At 36.0% G+C, this 23,038-nt stretch overlaps 1 long non-coding RNA gene across 1 annotated transcript; it reads left to right on the forward strand.

The window, feature by feature from the left end:
• The first annotated feature begins 4,808 nt into the window (after positions 1-4,808).
• LOC107079545 (uncharacterized) lies at positions 4,809-22,382 on the forward strand. Its single transcript, XR_001480491.1, has 3 exons — positions 4,809-4,886; positions 20,873-20,988; positions 21,987-22,382. It is a non-coding gene; the product is annotated as an uncharacterized lncRNA (long non-coding RNA).
• The last annotated feature ends 656 nt before the right edge of the window (positions 22,383-23,038 follow it).

The following is a 23,038-nucleotide window of genomic DNA, read 5'->3' on the forward strand; positions in this document are numbered from 1 at the left end:
AAGATCATTAGTGACCAGGGCAGAAATTTGGGAAGTGGAAAATATCACTTGTCATTTTGAAAACATTTTGACGTTCATTTTAATCACATTTTGCTGTTGTAGTTGGAATGGATAGTGAAACACTCATAGTTTGTTAATGTACTGGGTTGCACCCAGCTGGAGCTTTGGTACTGTGGTTAAAGGTTTGCCTACTACTCAAAACGTCCACGAGCCAATTCCCAGTCCAACCAAAGCTTTTTTTTTTAGTCATTCAAATATATAAACTATATTCACATGTCTGATAATTTTACTTATCACACTTTGTCAAATATTAAAATAAGTTTAGTAATAAAGTAATAATAATATGAATGAACCTTCAGACCACCAATCTCCAGGATGCTCGGAAAGAGCAAGGGAATTTCAAGATGCCCTTAACGGAAATTGCAGTTGAGTTTCTTTACGTGTATACAGCAGTTTTAAATACAGATTTTAATGACACTGTGTATTTTTAAAATATGAAATTTACCATCTAAACTTTATTTTTTTTGTAAGTTTTTGGTGCCCTTTTTTCTTCTTAGTATTTGATAAAATTATATCAGATAGAAAGTTCATTATTATATTATTGGTTTTTAAAATTGCTTGGCTTTATCTGAGTTGTTAGAAAAAGTTGTTGGAAATATTGGAGAATGATTACACTTAACTTTTCTGATGTAACACTGGAGAGAGTGTTTCATGCCTTGGTACTGCATTGTGTCCATGCAGAAGGAAGAAGGGTAACTGGGTGTGGCTTCTATTTTCACTCTCTGTCTTCAATACACATTCCCAATTGTCACTGATTTACTGTATCTTAGGATCTCCAATTCCCATGAACTCCACAGGATGTCTTCCTGGTACTACGGTTCCAGGATAGTAATACATCTTGCTGTAAGGTAAGTTACAATACATGGCAAATTACTCAAAAACTACTCAAAAGTTTTGTTTTTAATCTGGCCTTTTAAATATAAAGATGTAGAAACCAAGAGATTTGAGCCTGAAGTGTCTGTTCGTCCAGCCACGCTTTATTGTATGCATACAAGGAACCACAATAAGGACCATAAAAGTTATAGAATCTATCTTAGTGCAAAGGGGATATTAAGAAAGCGTGACGTTCAGAGTTCAGCATGTGAATTCAGCAGGAGTTCACAACTGCTACCACTTGGTGTGGAGTGGTATGGAGTATGGTATGGGTATGGAGTAACACACAGATTCTGCTAGCAGGCTCCATTAAAGATTTTAAAGGCACTATGTCTAATACCTTATTTTTATACTTAAATTCTTAAATAAATACAATAATTCTCAACTGATGAAGTCTAATTCATATTTATATTTTGATCTTTTATTTATATTTTGATGTTTTTTTTTATTATTTTATACAGTACAGTATATCATGCTGTGTTAAATATTCACCTTACATTCACAATCTCTTAAGCCCATAGCAGTACTGGGAACATATCCGATGTTAAATTGAGGAAGGGAGACAATAACTTCAGCCTCAACCCCCACCCAACAGACAGACTGAGAAAGGTGTTTTATCCAGACAAAGGAATGCAGTGTCACAGAGTTCTGTGCATTTGCAAGTTAATGAGAGGCTGTGAGCTACAACTGTAACAAGGTGGCAGAAAAGGGAATATGGATCCTGTGCAGGACTCAGGAGAGAGAGAGAACACTGAAAGTTCCAATCATCCAAATCACAAGGCTAAGACATAAACCAGGAAACAAGCAAGAAGATCCCACAGCAACAAGATAGCAGGAGAGTAACAATCCAAATCACAAGGCCAAATCGTAAACAAGGGGACAAGCAATAATTTCTGATAACGATTAGACAGCAAGAGCATATGACGTGCACAAGGGAGCTCAAGGAGAATCTGTAATAGTGAGCGGGGAAGTGAGAAAAAAGGGGAACTAAAATAGTGATGGGAGTGAACGGCAATAAGCATATAAGTTGTGTTGTTATTAGGGTTCCTGGTAGTAACTCGAAGGCACAGTCGTAGGGACGATGTGGTGACAAGGAAAGTGCTTTTTGCTTGCTGAAAACGAGGTGAAGGTCAGAGTAAAGCGAAGGGATCTTGATGACTTCTTTCTGGGAGACATGGGCAACAGAAAGTCTGAGAGGTAGCTGGCAGCACAGATTAAGACATTGGGGTCCCCAAGCAAGAAGTTCACCATTGGACCAGGAAATGTGGGGATGGTGCTTTTGTAGCCCGGACTGCGCTACAAACCTCCTCATCCGTAAACTTCCTGAGACCGCTGACATCAACCTACTTTTGGCTGCCATGCAATCCATTTTTGGTCAGCTCCATTCCCACCATTTGGCCGTCTCCTGTCTCACCTCTCTCACCCAGGTATCCCATTCATTTCAGGACAACGCCATGGAATTCCGCCTTTTGGCTCCCCAAGTCCCCTGGAATCAGGAGGCTCTCATCCATCAGTTCAGCTGCAGATTGTCCAGTGAATTTAAGGATCACTTCACTTACCTGCCACTCAACCTTCCTTCCTTGGAGAACCTCATCATGCCACTTTGCGAAATTGACATCAGACTTCAGGAATGCAAGTCCAAATTTCAACCCCTTCCCATGTCTCCTCCCACCCCTCTCCACACAACCCCCCTCACTAGGCCACAGACGAAGCAGCGACCTGGTGTTAGGCGGGTCTCAGGACATCTGAACATCAATGCTGATCGCAGGAGAATAAGTGACCTCGAAATATAAAGCCCCAGAGAGAGAGACAGCGGAAGGAGAGCAAAGCACAGGAAACTAGGGACAGGACAGAGTAGGATGCAGAGGGCATGACAGTTTAAGAGTAAATGTTATAGATTTCGTTATTGAGATTTGCTAGTGAGTTTTCATCTGTGTGAATATGTGAGAGGGCTCCAACATAGTACTATGCATTCCAAAAGAAATGCTGTTCTTTTGGGCTCACCTTGGGAGCTCTTCCTATGGCTGGGCTGTCCAGGGTTTCACCAGGCTGCCAATGCTTCAGACCCAGACCTACTTCCTCAGCCTGGTCTTAGACATGTCACTCTAGTCCACCCTGATAGTGAGTGCTGGCCTAGTCTGTGGAGATAACCCCACTATGAGCCTTGTTCAGCCCAGTAAAAGAAACACCATGAGGATGACTATCCCAACTGTGAGTATCCTGCCCAGACTAAGGGCTGGATGCCTCAGCCCTGCTCTGCATCCTGGAATGAAGCACAGCTCAGGACCTGCTTCCCTTGTACTCCTTTCTTGTGTTTTAGTTCCAGCCTGCATCCTGGGCGGTTCCAGTGGGTTGCCCAATGTCCTGTGCATCCCTTTCTTTGGGAGCCGAGCTGCAGGAATCCAGACCGAACCTGTCGAGTCCGACACCTCATGCTGCCCTTGCTCCTGGACCCTGACTGCAGATTTGTGCCAGACTGTCTTGCCTCCAGGGTGCAATGAAACTGCCACTCCCAATAGAGTTTAAAGCCCTAGCTCTTGGGTTCATTACATCTACAGAGTATGACCCTGTGCCCCGGGGGATGGAGTTGGTCATAACACCGTGCAGTTTCACAACTAATTTTCAGAATTCACAACTAACTAACAGAAACTTAGAGTTAATCAAAATAATTTTCTTCTAATTGTTATTTAAAATTATTCACTGATTGTTAGAAAAGTGAATACTGTGTCTGATTTTACAATTGGCCAAACAAATTAGAAGATTACAATTTGAAACATAATAGAAACATGGTAAATTAAGACCTCCCAAAATGTTCTTCTTTTTTGTAATCTAAGATTTAACAGGAATGTCGAAACTGGCTTGTCATTGATGAGGAGCACCTCAGCAATTCCCTTGACCCTAAAAGAACTTGTCTGAACTCCATAGTAAATCATTTTTAAGATACCTTGTTTGAGCTGATCTGCTGAGATGTGATTCTGAGCTTTAGCCTACAAATTTACCTGATGCTTTCAAGTCAAAGTCAAAAATTTTCTTTCATTTATTTAAGGATTTGAAGGTCAATTTTTAATATTTTCAAAGACAAAACAGAAGCAGTGTTCTTAGACTTCTCCTTGATAGTCACAGATGTGCAGGACTACATAATTTTATTCTGAATATTTTCTTAGTCCATCCAGTGTATTCTGCACTATAAGATGAAACATCTCCAGCAAGTCATTAAACAATATACCCTTTGTTTTATAGAGAACTGACAGAAACAGGTTAACTTAAATAACCTTGCTTAGTTAACATTTGATTGTGCTTAAAAAAGTGACCTGGTCAAACCTGAGCTATTTTTAGTAAAAGACAAATTAATTGGAAGTCCTCTGTAGATGTATTAGTTTATCTGGATTCTTTCAATTAATGCATTACCTTGAGGGAATTATATCTAGGCCACATTATAATAACTTTTAAGAACAGCATTTCATAGGACTAAAAGTTTCATATTTATACCTTGCTGACAGAATGAATTCTTGGTTTTAATGATGTAAATGAACTTGAAAAATGAAAAAATGAAAATGAAAAAACATTCAGAAAAAAAATATTTTTGATGTTTTAATCCTATTTTGTTAAGAATGAAATAAACAACATTTAAAATGTTTAGTAAAATTCTGTGGCTCAAGTTAAAAAGGGCACACTCTTCATGGTCATTTTTTTTGTAAAAGTATTTTACACAATTTAAACAGTTTATTTGGCCTTCACAACAACAACAAAAAATCCACAATGTCAATGGCTTATCATTATGAGCTCCATACACACAAGCTTAAAGTCAGTGACTCATGATTTCACAAACTAATATCATAGTGACAGTTTAAAAAAGCAACTTCCTGTTTGAAAACCAGTTTTAGAGCTTATGTCTATGAATAAGTTTGATTCCTTTCTATAACAGTACCGCAAGACATTTTCAGACTTTCTTGGTAAGTAGTAGTTAATTTTTTCTTTCCAGTAACAGTACCAAAATGTCTTTGTATAAAATGTGATGCACCTCCTGCTTTTTGATTAATTATAATACCAGCTTGGAAGGTTTATGTAGTTCCTGTCACCAGAAAAAGTCTGGAAGAGAATCATATTGGAATGCACCAGGCTACGGACATCAGCTGTAAACTAACACGTATTGATTGTGATGCTGGGGTCAGTAGGAACACTGTGTTAGCCTGCCTGGTCTTTGCATCTGACACATTGGCATATATTCCATTGGACTGATAAAGGTCAGAAGAACTCTTGATTTTTTTTTTTACGATTTATTTAAGCATCATGTAGTCCTGTCAGTTGGGAGTATCAAAGCAATTATTTTCTAAGAAAATGTAATTCAGAAGTATTATTTCTTAGAATTAGTTTTAGATGACAGAACTAAAAAGATACAATAATTCACAGGGAAACAACAATGAAATATTTGTTTTGGCTAAACAACCTAAAGTTTTCACTGATCTTCTGACTCAATGAAATTGTTAGATTTGTCAGATACCCATTGAAAAAAACGGATAATTGAAGAAATAATTTGCATTTCCTAAAAGACAAAGACCACAATATCTTCCTATTGTACACTCAACAATAACAACAACAACAACAACAATAATAATAATAATAATAATAATAATAATAATAATAATAATAATAATTCTTACAATCCTTATCCTTACATTTTCCAGAGCAGTGCAAATGCACAGACCCGATACACCAGTACACTTCTTCCCTCTACACCCTATTAGCTTTCTTCTTCTACTCCAAACTAGAATTTAGACCATAAGCAGCCATGGTTTCTGCTCTGCGGCTTTACCATTAAAAAAAAAATCTTTTCCATCAGCTATTGATGACTCAAAATGAGTTCCTAAGTTTGAACTTAGATTTTTTACAAACGGCCCCTTTCCAGTGCTTAATTTGAATGTTTGTCATACAGCCATACTTTTGAAAGTATAACTTTTCTGAAATAGACGTTGAAATTTTAGCTGTGTAAGGATTTTTTTGGACACTTTGAATGTTTCACAACTGATTTTGTTTGCAAAATTGTAAAATGCTTAATTTTTTAAGTAAAGGTTCTGGATAGAATTATGATTAAATTGAATATTAAAATGGTGAAAAAACTCCTTTCATTTAAAGATGCAAATAAAGCACTATCAGCTTCTGAAACTTGCTCTTGTTTGATATACAAGCATTTACAAAACTGCACCATTAACTAAATTGCAAAGAAATGAGAAAATACAGGGCTTAGAAATTACAGACAATGGATTTTCCCAAAAAGTTAAAATAACTTGCAGACTCTCCTCAAAATTCATTTCAAGATATTTCAAATATCTTGATATCTCAAGATTTGTAATATCTCCTGTTACGACAATGTTAACACTTTAAGCCGTTAAAAAGAAACACATTGTGTGGGCTGCTTAGTGTCTGAAAGTCCAATGTGGTAACCAAGTCTTTCCAGCTCATGAGCAAAGGAAGATGATCTTGCATCATACAGTATGTGTGCAGACATTTGTAGGGGGTAAGTGCTTTGTTAATCTCTATGGTCTGCTCTTTTATTAATGGTTTTATGTTGATTCTAGAACTTTCATTTAGATTTCTAAATTACACTAACATTGTGTATTCAGAAACCTTTTTTTCAAAGTCAAAGAATCATCTCAATAGCAATATTTTTCTACAGTAGCCCCAAGTTATACATTTATATTCATCCATTTTTATCTCAATCTATCTCACATTAAAGACACCTGTTACTTTAATAATATTACATGTGCTAATAATTCTATGCATTTTATATGGCCTTTTTCTTCATAATATTACATTATGAAAACTATTACAATAATTCAAATAGGTAGCTGCATCAGCATGCATAGGCTTCAAAGGAACAAGTAGTTTATTCCATGCTGAAAAGAGAAGAAATGAAACAACGTTTCGGTTGTGGAAGAGCATCCAAACACCTGAAGAAGGCTCCACAGCCAAAATATTGTGTTTCTTTTCTTATCTTTTCAGCATGGAATAAACCTTTACAATAATATGTGGAAAAGAGGCAACAGACTTTCATACAAATTGTTTGTATCAGATCCGAGGTAAAACAATTAAAAAGAGTGTCAGAGGCCCTAAATATTACTGTACATTGCAGTATTACATCACCGTGAAGGGCAAAGATAAAACCAGCAGATACTCAAAGAGTGCTTTTTATGCCTGTTGATAAGTTTAGCTTTACATTTTTAAAAGCATGAAGTTAACACAAAATAAAATGTATTGCTTTGCCTGAAAAGTTTGACAAAATTCAGGAATCTATAAATCAGTAAGGGAGACTGATTCTACAGTATATGACAAAAGTCAAATTAAATTAAATGAGATGTGAAATGTTCCTTCATATCTCTAAGCTGTACTCCTTGGTGGCTTCATGTGGAACCCTCTTATGGATCTCATAATTTGTCACTATTGGACTTGAATGACGGAAGAATCACAAAAGACCAAGAAAACTGGCAACAAGCACTCTAGCTAAACAGAAGAGTGTTTTTTCAGAAGTGGTTCCAGTGCTTGTTTTAAAATATTGTTCTCATGTGCAGCACAGATTTACTAATATCCTGATTCAAACTAAGATGCATAGCTTTCATCATTGTATATTTTTAACATAATTCTGCAATACATATTGCTGCTTCTAAACACTATGAAAATGCAACAAAACACATTATTAAAAACTATACAGATGCTTCACTTTAAAACATGCTGAAAGATTTAGAGATACTAGCACATAGCTTGGAAAAGTATTCAACATTTACCAATTAATTACAAATTAAGCACAGTATATACATTTCTAAATATCTGTAATAAAACAATAAATAAACAAAAACACTTAAAGTGATGAAAAGAAATTTAATGCAGAAAAACTGCAAAGAAAACAAAAGTATTTCAAATCAACATACAGTACACAATCCAGTCAACTCCATTCCTAATGTCAAGCATTGTGGATGTTGGTTGCAGCACTATGTTATAATGATCCGCCCTGGTGACTACTGCCCACCAGGTAAGGTTTACAGCAAGCAAGGATCCAGGATAAAGTCGATTTCAAAACAGTATTCTCAAGAGGTAAACTGGTAAAAAAGCCAGGCATTTATTAAATTAACAAGGAGCACCACACTACAGTATATAACAATCAATTAGAACTAATCTATAAAATAACCACTTGTTTAGTCCATCAACAAGTTAGAAAGAGTAGATGTATTTTTCTTTCCCTTTACTTTCCACAAAGAATCCAATACTTTATTCCTGATCGAGTCAATGTTAATTGCAGATACTCCTTAATCAGTTTTCCAAGAAGTTAATATAGTTTATAATAACTTAACTTAATAATAAGTTAAAGAGTTAATGATAACACTATCTTCCTTCGTGTTCAAAACTGAATATTCCCATGAGTGTTTAAAACATATTTCAAATTATTCAAAGTCTATGGAGTTTGAATACTACACCCTTGACTTGACTACACCCTCAGTGTAGTCAAGCTTTGTACCAGCATAGGAACTTTGTTAAAAAAATCTGAACAAGAGAAAGAACTGCCCAGGCTCTAGGGCTTCTGTGTGAGTCTCTTTAAAAAAGGTCAGACTCCAACCTCCTCACCTGGGCTCAAAAATAATTAATGCACTACAAGTGCAACTAATTACCATATTACCTTATCCTTATCCTTATTAACAAAAATGTGTAACTGATTTCCTGGAACTATAAATCCAGCAATTAAACAAATTTTTAGTGTGACTTGTGACTTGTGTCACTAAACACCTGTGTGACACAAACACCTGTTTGTGTTTGTACTCCTATAAAAACATTGTATGCCTACAGTTTGGGCTTTTACTGTAAGTGCAGATAACGTTCAGGGTATTTATGAAATCATTCACTTGTAAACCCAGAAAACTGTTGCTAAATCCAGTTCAAGATTTTGCCACATTCTTAGTGGGTTTACATTCACAGAAAATAGTATGTTAAGAAATGTATAGTAAGAAATACATACTGTATACATGCAATAACACATAATCTCCTGATACCATTTTTTTAAGGATGTATTGGTCTTGCAGCTACATACGGTATACACCATTTTAACTGAAAACAAATCTCTCATTGAAAGAAAACCACTTGAGATAGGGAGTTTCTTATTGATTGGAATGATAAAATGGAAGCTATTTTAAAGGTAAACTATAGGTCACTGCTTCACTTTAATTTAAAAATCCTGCTATGTAAGGTGTTATTTTTATTGTATATACAGTATATGCCTTTAGGCACACCATTTAATGGAAAGTAGTTTATGTAATATAGATTATACACCAGACAAAGTCCATTCTGTCAGATCTTAAAATGTAAAAGCTGAAAGCACTGAAGGTCACATTTTTACAGAACTGTTTGTCTTGATTTTTCAGGCTCTAAATATTCATCTAAAATGTTCCCTTTTACTGTGCATTTTTAAAGTTGAACAATTATAACAAGCTATATTCCAACTTTACATTGCATGTAAAATAACACACAAACAACCCACACAAGCCGAAAGAATGGTGTATGATAATGACGGTCTGTTTTCTGCAGAAACAACGATCTAAAACTACTGTTGTTGGTGTTTGTCTCAAGGCTGCTCTGCATTTATGAAGTTAAAGATGTTATATTTTGTGACTTGCACACGTTAATGTGTTCTATTATCTACCCATGCTTCAGGGGACAATTTATAAACTTAACATCAGCAGGCACAGCAGAGGTTCAAACACTGCCGTGCAAATGAGTCAAATTTTTGCATTTGATACAGAACTATCAATTGAATCATGCAAAAGCTATGTTCTAGCAGAAATATTTGTAAAATAACACAATATTGTGATATCTAATTAATAATAATTGATCTTTAAAATAAGAACAATATAAAAATAAAAAAATTATTTGTTATACTGTATATAACATTCTCAATACAGAATAATGCAGTGAAGATCATTAATGCTCTGCTTTACTGACAGTTCATACTTTATTGTGTTTTTAGCTTAAACAATTATTTGTGATAACAGTAAAAAGTGGATGATATAGTGGTCTGAAAGCAGAGGTAAGTAAATAAAAATAATTTTGGACTATATTACTTACAGTATAATCAATGCTAGCCAATATACAAGTACAGACAAGCTTTGCTAATAATGTTGTTCAGAACATTTTGCTGTGGTTTGAACACCAGAGATAAAATGCATTCCAACTTTCTTTATTCTATTATTCAAATGAAACAAACTAATTTCCCCCACATTTATATGTGATTATAGCATTTGTTATACTGTGTTTTTTGTCATTGCATTTTTTCCAGTGTTCTTTCTCTTACTATTCACTGCTGTTAATCAATAAATCAATAATGCTAATACATTTTATATTTTATTAATAACAAAGACAAAACAGAAAATAACACTTTATTACAACACTGCAGGGATTTACAAGTTCATTCTTTTTATATTAAAGGTTCGGGGTGATTGTTCTGCCAACGAATACACTATGATAAGACAACTATTTTGTTTGCAGTATATTTGTGAGTTGTGTGGGAGGGGGACAGGAGTTTGCTTGCTCATACTAAAACCTGTGGTGTGGAACACACACATTGAGTCATTGAACCTAAATGCACATGAGTTCCCCAAGTAGCACATCATGAGACCAATGATTTCAATGTTTTTTGTCTGCAAAAAAATATTTATCAACATTTTATAATAGGAATATATTAAGAAGTTATTAATAGATTGACATAAATTAGATAATTAGATAATAATCAAACTCTACAGTAGATCAGTTGCATAGTCATTACAAAACACTAGTCCTGTCCATTGCAGGACTAAACTATCTATCTAACCCTTACTCTGGCTTGTTCCATCTACAATTAAATTAGAAATTTAGATTAGTTTCCATTTACAAAGAGTACTTTAAAATAGGAATGCATAAGAAAGAAATGTGAATGCTTTGATATTCCAATTGTAATAAAACCAAGATGTAACACTTCTCCTCATGTAGCATCAACTGTTTTCCTTCACCACTTTAAAGGGGTTAACAAGCAGTGTGCTTCTGTGTATTAAATGATGCAGTTCAATGAACTGTTCTTGGTCAGATACCTTGCAGAAAATAACTGCGCATGTGTTCCTGGAGAGTTGTGTGATGCATGTATTTTAATAAGGTGAAAAACAAATAGCCTCATAACATTGTCATGAGACAAGCCTTTTAACATAATGTGACTTGTCAATAAAAACTATAACAACAACAACAACAACAACAACAACAACAACAACAACACTAAAAAGCATTCATAAGTGTGTTGTATCTATACATAATGCATATTTTAAATAAGTTAATATTTTAATAAAGTTTATCTACAGCACAAATTCTACTCAAAATTTATTTAAAATTACATCCTTAAGCTTTTAAGGTACATACATATACAGTAGTGTATATGAAATGTCTTTTTTAAGGATGGGATTTTCCTTTCCCCTCATTCCTATGAAGAATTCAAATCACCTTATATGTTTTTTCAAAACACACCTTCCATCATAATGGTTTATGATTTAGTGTCAGCAGTGTTCTTTTTTAATTTTTCCCTGAAAGACTCCTGTCTCTCAAGCAGTGCTGCTATCAGTAGTAGCACTGCTTCACGTAAATCAGGGTAGCAATTGCTGGCTCCAGCAGCTGAAATGAAAGCAATAGTTAGGTGCCTGTTTTGGCAGTAAGTAAGTATTTCAGTCACCACAGGGCAAACAATGATATACAGGGGTAAGTGCACTATGCTAGCAGTGTCCTATTATTCTCTTCAGTCTTCAGTTCTTTTTACCTTTTTTATTGTCAGCCCATTTTAAAGTTAGATAGGAACTGTAGTGAAATGTTTTGGGCCCAAGTTAGACTGATCAGCATCATCATTTTGAAAAAAAAATGGAACTGAGCTTGAAAGAACTGCAGGAGACCTGTGAGCTTGAAGTAATAGTTATCAGATCTGAATGTTAGAAATATACTGTATTAATTCAGATCCTTGTGGCATACTAGTACAAATAAAGCTGGGTTTATCAGATAATAATCAAATGCCTTTGCAAATATTTAGAAGGGTGAAAGCTTCCAACTGTAACCTTCTCTCCCTTAGTTCCAACCATACTGTATTATTTTCTTTCCTTTAAACCTCTGCATTTCTTCACGAGAGACTGTTTGTAACTTGTGGTTATGTCAAATCTAAATTCAAATGCTAACTTTAAAATCTGCTATTCAACACTGTTTTATCAGTAAGACAAAGAACACTTTCATAGCAATTAGAAGTAACCTGACCTCATGAAAACCACTGATAATTATATATAGATTGTGTGGAAACAGCTGCTGTCACAATAGTGTACTTGAGAATGAGAATGATCTGTAACACTGGTACTATTTAAATTTGACAGTAAATGGTAAATTAAAAATAGCACTGTGGTGTCAGTTTATATCTTCGCAATAGTGTGGACCTTTATACCCTATGATTAAAACACTCAGTTTAAGAGTTTTACAGAACTTGCCCCAGACATATTTTTGAGATATATAAAATGAAAATACAAGGATTTCCATGCATTATGCTTCAGTTGACACATGCACAGACCATGTTGGCTTCGTTGATCAGACAACCAGTTTGTAAAGTTAATACAAATCTCATTAAAAAACACTTTTGCCTTTTTCATGATCAGCACATTGTTGCAGTTAAAATGAGCTGACTAATTTGTTTTTGGTTTCCTCAGTTTCAGCCCAACCAAACTCTTGAAATTGTCACTACCTATCATACTGTAACAACAGTGTGTGGAGGCATGAGAAGGCAGTTGTTGGTCTGGAAGCTATATTTTGTAAATGCTAACCACATTTCTCATTGTGTTTGTCTTTTGGACTGCTGTGTAAAAGAGGTTTTATTTTGTTTTCTGAGGTATTGTGAAAAAAGTGTTTGTGATGCAAGAAGCTGTTGACTTTTCTCTGTCATTGTGGTTGTAATTCCACCAGCAAAAATATTTATCTCTGACATTTATCTCTACTATCTCAGTGGTATGTAGTGTCGTTATTAAAGTGAAATTCAGCTTCAGCCTACAGTTTACCTGGCTTTTCCAGAGCTGTCCAATAATTTTAACTTGCATACTGTACTGTCTCACACAAAGGTACTAATTGGCTTTGCTTCTAATAGAGACAACAAAAGTACTTTTCTTATGGGTGACTAAAGAAGTGAGGAGACCAGCCACCTTTGTCATGGGGATAAACCCCATGTGTTTGGTTGGTGGGGAGAAACAAGAGCACCCAATGAAAACCCACATAATCATAAAAATAACGTGAAAAAAACTATACAGATAGTAGATAATTGTCCTTATCTACTTATAATTGCTGGAGATAATTAGACAACTAGATTAGACAACTAGACAACTAGATAATTGGTGGAGCTGCAAGGTCTGAGGCAGCAGTGTTTTCCCCTGTCACTGCGCTATCCTGGTTTTGTTTAATACATTTTATCAAACTGTATATATTTATAAATACTATTTTTGGAATGTTTATTGCTAATAGAGGCAACAAAGAGTTCAACAATATGTCTCCATTCATTTTTATTTGTGCTTTACTTTTATTTAATCCTCCACAATTCAGACCAGTGCCTGAGGAGTTCCAGTATCTTCCATTAGCTTCCTTGATTCAGATATACAATAGGCCAGTGGTGCTTAGAAACAGTTTAACTTTCTGCTTTTAATTTTTAAATTTATATTTAATTTTAAACATAAACATAATATATTCCTGTTACAGGAATTTATAGTAAATGTAAAAAAAAATTATACAACACAATATATGTATTCCTGGAACAGATTTAGGTGTTAAATTGTAACACATGAACACATTGTTTTAAAGTGTATCGCCACTACTTTAAAACATTTTTGTATATTATATATATACAGATTATTAAATAAAAGGGAGTCACTGTTAAGTACTGCAACCAATTTAGCATCCCTTCGCAGGCTGAAGAAATAAACTAATCTAAGTTACATTCTCTTCTGTGTTTTTAGTCCTCTCCACTGTGGTATGCACTACCAGTTATTATCATAATCCTACTTGCCAGAAGATAAGAAATTAGAAACTTAATTTTGCAGAATTCTCCAATGCTGTGGACTGGTGAGTGGTACCGCAGTGTGAGCGGTCCTGAAATAGTCCTTGTTGCTTGAAAAGTACACAGACCAATATAAAATGCAGTTTCTTGCTAAATTCCTACTTAAAAAAACTACAACTGTATTTTCACAGATTTAGAATACATACTGTAAATATGATATTCTTCTTATTTTCTACTGTATTTCTAACAGACAATTTTCATTTAAGGTACCATAGTCAGTGGTCTTGTTAGTTTTGTTTGAAAAGGAAAGGACAGAATCATGGGATCCTGACTACAACATTTCCTCTATACAGTGCATACATGACTAAAAAGCCACTCTGGACGTGTGCTTATGAAACTATTGTGCTCCCAAAAACGGTATTATGACTGCAAAGGATTTTTCGCCCTGGGGATCACATAATGCTGCTATTGGCCTCACTGGAGTGCAAGCTTTACGCGAGATGGCAGGGACCCTACAAAATCCGCGAACGGACCGGGGGCAGTCAAGGTATACCATCCGGACCACCAAAAAAAAGGAAAAAATCTCCGGTATATGAGATAATATTCAAAGAAATGAAGAGAATAAGTCCTCTAGTGAATAGAGCACTTGGTTCAGTAGCTGGCTTGTGAACCCACTCGGTTCTCAGCTTGAACGCCGTCTGTGGGCGGATGGGGACCTTAAATCCAGCCCTAATTAGCCTCCGGTGTGGTAGCATTCCCACGCGCCACGGAATGGGGAGTGCGCTGGGAGGTGTGCTCCACTGTCACAATAGGTAGGTAGGTCCCCTTTTCAGGCCATAAAAGCCCACGGGGGAAAAGGCCACCATTTGTCTCAACCATCCAATACTAGAGGTGTAGGTTATGTGGTCAGCATCTGGCTCTGGCCGGCCTATTACCCCAGGAAGGATTAACTCCTGGTACTCAGTTAGAAAGCAGGCTGAGTGGACCTGGAAGCCATCTGGAAGGAATTACAGTAAACTACATCTCTTGCCCCTACCTGGGATTGAACCCAAGACCTTCCAGTCAGGAGCTAGGCGCCCTTGTCGTCTGAGCTACCACAGTTCCGTGATTGTAATAATACCTTTTTTAATTTGTTAATTTTTGCCTAAAGTAAATCTACATCATGTTCTCTCTTCCTCTATAACTACTGTATAAGTTATACAATGCATAAACCTACTGAATTAGTTTGAATAATTATTTTATATGTATTCCTTACACAAAGTTTGTCATTCTAGGTTATTTTCTAAACAGTAATTAAATTTGTTTTAATGACTACTGGCCTACCTGATCAAGTTTAGCATATTTCCAAACTGATTAATTCTCTAGATAAATGAATCCCTTAATGAAATGCGAGCAATTAAACTAAAAGCCCTATCAAATAGTTCCTGTCACTCAACACTGTGACATTTAATTGAATTTTTTTCCATTCCCCAGTTCTTTTTCTCTCTCATACAAATCCATTTAAAAACAGATCAGGTTGCATGAACACAGAGAGCAGATGATACTTAATCAACTAATTGACACAACAAAGACCTTTTTAATATGTTTGTCCAATTAAAGCTTATGCACAATTTAATAATGTTGGAGTTTCTTGTGTTAATGCTAAATTATTAAAAACTGATTTAAACATCTGAGTCTCATGGCTATTCAGCTTTATTAAAGTTTTGGAGCACAGAGTATTTTGCTTGTGGCAGGAGATGTGTTGGTGTACATATATTTTGTATAACTGGCTGAAAAAATAGGCCCTAACTCAAGACCCAGGACTGGATTAAATCAGACCTACACAATAAGTGTAAATTTGAATTTTAGTGCAGGATGGTGGCTTTCCAATTACCAGAGTCATTTGCTTCTATCTGAGAAGAGGTAACCTGACATCAAGCACTATATTAGAATTTACTGTAACCTGAGTTTAGGAAGAGTTCAGGAAACTGATCTTTATCTACCCTTTCAACATAAACATTAAATAACTGGGGTCGTATGTTATATGTATCTTCTTGTATGTGTTTCTTCTTTTCTGATCAGTACAGGTATTGCTAATTCAATTTAGATAGATAGATAAGACTTTATTGATTCCGAAGGAAAATTGAGGTGTTACAGCAGTCCAGCCCAAGACAAGCAAAAACAGCCCAAGACAAGGAAAAACAGACATCAGAATAGACAAAAAATTAAAATATGTACATAAATACAAAATAAATATAAAATAAATACATAGGTGTGTGCAAAAAATGCTCATAGTCACTGTAAAACAATAAAATATGTGCAAAATGTGCATAGTTATATACAAGATTGAGTGTCCAAAAAGTACAATAGTGCAACATGCTGTCCATAGACGAGCAGATGAAGGGCTAGCAGTCTTAGCCTAAGAGAGTGTTATACACCCTGACAGCCCCCAGGAGGAAGGACCTGCGAAAACATTCCCTTGAACACCGTAGCTGGAGCAGTCTGTTGCTAAAAGTGCTCCGCTGCCTAAAAGCAGTCCCATGTAGTGGATGAGAGGCGTTGTTCATGATGGCTGTGAGCTTGGTCAGCATTCTCCTCTCAGCCACCACCTCCAGGGGGTTAAGGCTCAGACCCAACACAGAGCCAGCCTTCTTGATGAGTTTATTGAGCCTATTTACATCTCTTGTCATGATACTGCTGCCCTAGCACACAACAGCGTAGAAGATGGCCGCTGCCTTAACTGAGTCATAGAAAATGTGTAGCAGTGTTTCACATACACCAAAGGACCTGAGCCTCCTAAGAAAACAGAGTCGGCTCTGACCTTTTTTGTACACGGCGTCAGTGTTAACAGACCACTCCAACTATATCATCCAGGTGTAGCCCTAAGTACTTGTAGGACTGCACCACCTCTATGTCCTCACCCTGGATGGAAACAGGATTCAACAGAGACTTAAAGTATTCCTTTGAAAGTCCATGACCAATTCTTTACTCTTGCTGGTGTGGCACTGACCAGGATTCTTAAGTTGTGGTGTGAAAATTGCTAAGCCTTAATGGGATTGGGCAGATCTGAGTCAACCTCGGCTTGCTTAGAGTCCCCATGTCACTTGTCAGGCCTTTGTGAGCTTGTTTTAATGTCAGTGAGAGCTGTCTACTATAGGTGGTGTGGGGCTTGTAGTAGCAGATAGTTTCACAGTGCAATAGACAAGACATGAGCTGAGCTGTCAGACAAATGACCATTTTCTATTAGTGGTGTGTAAACTGAAAATTATACTTAGAAATGGAAACATTAATTATCAGAATGGAATAAATAGAAATGGAAGCTGTGCAGTAAAGTTATCACACATTTTGTACTTTAAATGCAACCACAATAAGGAAAATTGACTAACACTGAAGAGTAATGTGTCAGGACATCGGGAGAGAAATTTCATGTTTACCCATTACTCTTCTTTTATGAGATGTGATTTTGTTTTTTTTACATAAACATTCTTATTATGATAACAGTCTTTACCTACTTTTCAGTCAAGAAGGTAAAGCGAAACCCTTGATGTGGCATGCAGTTCATGATTTTGTTTAATGAAAACACTAGAGAGGGCTATTCTGAAATAATTTTTGATAACTGAAGAGCCCTTGAAATAAAATTAGCTTCATTGAGCTCAGAGTAGTTTTCAGTAAACTTTAAGGAGAAGGGTATTTGTTAATATCTTTGTGAAATACCAATGGTTTAAAAATGAAAAAATGCTATGACATTTACCTTAGCTAAAGGCATTTATTTTTTATGTAATTATGTAGGGATGTACAGTGCCTTGCGAAAGTATTCGGCCCCCTTGAACTTTTCAACCTTTTGCCACATTTCAGGCTTCAAACATAAAGATATAATTTTTTTTATTTTATGTGAAGAATCACCAACAAGTGGGACACAATTGTGAAGTGGAACGAAATCTATTGGATTTTTGAAACTTTTTTAACTAATAAAAAAATGAAAAGTGGGGCGTGCAAAATTATTCGGCCCCTTTACTTTCAGTGCAGCAAACTCACTCCAGAAGTTCAGCGAGGATCTCTGAATGATCCAATGTTGTCCTAAATGACTGATGGTGATAAATAGAATCCACCTGTGTGTAATCAAGTCTCTGTATAAATGCACCTGCTCTGTGATAGTCTCAAGGTTCTGTTGAAAGCGCAGAGAGCATCATGAAGACCAAGGAACACACCAGGCAGGTCCGTAATACTGTTGTGGAGAAGTTTAAAGCCGGATTTGGATACAAAAAGATTTCCCAAGCTTCAAACATCCCAAGGAGCACTGTGCAAGCGATCATCTTGAAATGGAAGGAGTATCAGACCACTGCAAATCTACCAAGACCTGGCCGTCCCTCTAAACTTTCAGCTCAGACAAGGAGAAGACTGATCAGAGATGCAGCCAAGAGGCCCATGATCACTCTGGATGAACTGCAGAGAACTACAGCTGAGGTGGGAGAGTCTGTCCATAGGACAACAATCAGTCTTACACTGCACAGATCTGGCCTTTATGGAAGAGTGGCAAGAAGAAAGCCATTTCTCAAAGATATCCATAAAAAGTCTCGTCTAAAGTTTGCCACAAGCCACCTGGGAGACACCCCAAACATGTGGAAGAAGGTGCTCTGGTCAGATGAAACCAAAATCGAACTTTTTGGCCACAATGCAAAACGATATGTTTGGCGTAAAAGCAACACAGCTCATCACCCTCAACACACCATCCCCACTGTCAAACATGGTGGTGGCAGCATCATGGTTTGGGCCTGCTTTTCTTCAGCAGGGACAGGGAAGATGGTTAAAATTGAGGGGAAGATGGATGCAGCCAAATACAGGACCATTCTGGATGAAAACCTGTTGGAGTCTGCAAAAGACCTGAAACTGGGACGGAGATTTATCTTCCAACAAGACAATGATCCCAAACATACAGCAAAATCTACAAAGGAATGGTTCACAAATAAACGTATCCAGGTGTTTGAATGGCCAAGTCAAAGTCCAGACCTGAATCCAATTGAGAATCTGTGGAAAGAGCTGAAAACTGCTGTTCACAAACGCTCTCCATCCAACCTCACTGAGCTCGAGCTGTTTTGCAAGGAAGAATGGGCAAGAATTTCAGTCTCTCGATGTGCAAAACTGATAGAGACATACCCCAAGCGCCTTGCAGCTGTAATCGCAGCAAAAGGTGGCTCTACAAAGTATTAACGCAAGGGGGCCGAATAATTTTGCACGCCCCACTTTTCATTTTTTTATTAGTTAAAAAAGTTTCAAAAATCCAATAGATTTTGTTCCACTTCACAATTGTGTCCCACTTGTTGGTGATTCTTCACATAAAATAAAAAATTTATATCTTTATGTTTGAAGCCTGAAATGTGGCAAAAGGTTGAAAAGTTCAAGGGGGCCGAATACTTTCGCAAGGCACTGTAGATGCTAATTGCTGAATAAATAAAACAACTTACAGTCTTATTATCACACTGTAAGAAAAATTTGCTGTTTGCCTGATGCTAAATTATCTATAAACCCTTAATTTTAATGTAACCCTAAATTTTCATTGTAATGTTGAGACCTTTCAGGACTGATCTTTAAGGGCACTATTGTGAACCTCATAAATCTTGTAAAATCAAGCCCCTTCAATTTCCCAGTAGTGTGGGATGATTTCTTGGCATCTGTCAGAACTGCAGTCATTAGAAACATCTTTACTGTTGGTGGCCAGTCTTTGCATATCACTTGCTATAAGTTCAATTATCATTTGTGGGGTTTTCCCAACCAAAGATTCCTGATTAAATTATAGCATGTGCTCTGAAAAGGACAGTTCATTGAAGATGTAATGTTACGCTTTTTTGGTTTGCTACAGCTTGAACAATGTGTCTCACAATTTGGCTTTGACATTCTTTGACTTGCTTCATGTTGACATTTTCTTGTATTTTATTAACAAGCCCCATGTGCCATGTATTACTGTGCTGTAATCTTGCTGGCATGTAAAGCAAGACATCTAATCAAAAATACTGATGAGTGATGTGGGGAGAAACTCAGATCCTTGTTTTTGTCTGTAGGTGCAAAGCTCTACCACCAACAGCACCACTGTTTATATTATTCAGTCCATTTTCATCCATTTCCTTTGTTTAACTCTAGACAGAATCTTGAATAGACAGCTGCTACTAATGCAGAAACCAGCAACTGTGGCAATTCGTCAACCATGAACATCTTCATCTATCCCTGAACCTTCAGTGTCTTTTCTTTAGTTGTGGTTTCCTTACATAGAAAACTTTTATGCATTCCTTAAGCATCATGAGTTAAACTATATAGTCAAGTGCATGCAGTCAACCTATGTCTTAGAAATTTGTTTTATTTTGTTTAATATTTTTTTAATTTTAATTGACATCATCTATGAAATTATGTTACTTACGGTACGTATGTCGCATAACCACTTGCATAACAGTAATTTTGCATTTGTCCCACCAGAGTCTTATACAAATGTACATTTCCCATGGAAGCTGCTATTGAACTGATCATTTTCAAACACAGTTCTCAATGAGCACAGTTGTCTCTTTCAATGGGCTTGTCACTAAAATTCCTAACATTAACATCCTTAAACCTTTAATATACCACAAATGTTTTGCTTTGTTAATCCACTAGAGGATAAAGCAGTTGGAAGTCTTATACTGCATAAAAATAAAAGCATGTCTTGCATTGAGAAACACTGAGTAGTTTAAGGAGGATGCATGAACTGCACTTGGAAAGTAATTAATGAGGTGCAATAGCATGTAAGAGTAAGCTATCAAACAAAAAGGAGCCAAGACCAGTCTTTATCCCCTCTAGTGAGACAAACTTATTACTACGTGCATCTTTTGACCATGTGAGAAACTGGATTGTGTCTGCTTAATTTTTTAGAGACGGGACATGTCCAGTGTGTTAACCAGCATGTGTGGAGCAGACACTGGGTTCTGAGGGAGAAAGAGGAGGGGACATACAATACAAGAGATTGTAAAGAAGAAATTAAACATCAGGTATGGCAGACATGTTTAGCTGAAGTTGGATTAATATTATTCAGACAGCTTGAACAAAAATTGAATCACATAGTCTTCAAAAAGGGTGACATGGGAAATCCCAAGGAGAGGGAAAAGTAAAATAATTGTAACTTTTATGACAGCTGTTGAAAACAGTGTGTTGTTTCTAAATGCAGCCTATTCTTAAGCATTGAAAATCACAGAACACATGAAATACCCAAAGTTTAATTAAGCACAATATTATCACTTACCCCTGTATCAACAGTTAAATTTTGCCAGAAGGCTCATAACACTATAACACCAGGAAGTTTCAGCATTTTCCCTTCTTTCACATTTTGTAATATTTCTTTGTAGATTTCTGATTGTAATGTCAGCAATCTAAGCAGATCTAAAATACATTTGTAAAACTGTCTCTTATCACTACCTCATTTACTTACATTTGATTAGAAGAGTATTTTTTATGCCTACATTCTTTACATTCAATTCTTATTCAATTTTTTGCTTTCTTAGTACATTACATTCAGATAAGTGTGTTTGCTTTTTTGCCCTGTGGTTCTGTGGTTCCCACAGTTATAGCACATATTATTAGGTTTATGACTAAATGCTACAGCTAGAACTTAACTGAAACAGCAATGCGGGTTTGCAAAACCTGACCTAAATTCTATTAACAGCTGCAGAACAAAAGGCCACAATTGTGAGTCCAGTGGCATTTCAGGAGCTCTGACAGCAATGACTTTTATACTTTCTGGCAACTAGAAAGCAAAATAGTCTTGCGCGTTAATAGACACTTCAGCAGATTTTACCAGATTTTACCTAACAGTAATGTGTAGCATGCTACTTTGAAATAAGATACAGAATGTGCATTAACAACCTGCTGTTACTGGACAATGTTTTTATTAATTTTTTTCCTCATTGTTAGACACATACTGCAGTTAATGTGCTTCCATGTGATTCATGACATGGAATGGATTCATTTACAAAGTTTTGCTCTTTTTTAGGTGGGAGGGTGAGTGAAAGGTCAATGAGAACCACGCACCACCACAGACTCATCTTTTACAAGCTGCCTCCATTTCCTGAAAGCCTACTAAAAAGCCTTCTCTCTGATTCTAATTTGCTACTTTTATCATTTAGACATTCCATTTCTGGCAACGACGTAACTGTTGTACATTTCTGAGATGCAGAGCTGAATTAGCGAATACAATAGAACAACGACATTTAATTCTATGTCATTGCAGTTTGTGCCACTTTTTCTGTCTATGTACCATTAGCTTTGTTACTTCTTACTTTTTACGCAATCCTTCTTCACGTAACACTGTTGTAGATTTAAAAATTCCTCCACAGAATAATTGTTGCACACTGCAGATTAAAAAATAAAATGATAACATGAATCAATAGTTCTGTGGAAGCATTGTGTTTCTTTTAAGAATAAAATGATGGGAGGAAAAGCTTGAAATAAACCTGCAGCTTAGCCTCTGGGAAAAACAAATGGTTTAACTAATGAGATATTAGAAAAGATATCCCAAAAAGCTAGAAAAAAATCATCCGAAGAATAAGTATTGCCTTTAATTATGTCTAAATTAAATCTACATTTATAAAAAATGTAGATGAAAAACAATGACTAAAAGAAGAAATGGTTGATGGTTCTCCTCTTTCATAGTTTGGACAAACAGCAGGGATCTCATATAATGAAAACACAGAGGACTGTGATCTAGTTTTGGGGGAAAGGAATAAATGCTTTTCACTGCAGGTCATGGCTGGCCCAGAGATGAACTAAGTGATAATAATTGAGTTAAAAAGGTAAACAAATTGTGGCAGAGTTCACAAAGTGGAAGAAAGCAACTGATTTATTTAAAAAAATAAATGTCAGACCTAATCTATTGTATAGAATAAATATCATTTTGAAATGTTTTAACAGTTAATTTTAATTTAGGTCTGAACAACACAGCCAATTTGAGAAAAGCAATTTAAAACACATTATAACATGAAAATCATATAAGCTCAGTTTAACTGTAGACACAGAAACACATAGCCTACTTTAAAACATAACTAT

Source organism: Lepisosteus oculatus, chromosome 16 (genome assembly GCF_040954835.1).
Source record: "Lepisosteus oculatus isolate fLepOcu1 chromosome 16, fLepOcu1.hap2, whole genome shotgun sequence".
NCBI classification, from domain to species: domain Eukaryota; kingdom Metazoa; phylum Chordata; class Actinopteri; order Semionotiformes; family Lepisosteidae; genus Lepisosteus; species Lepisosteus oculatus.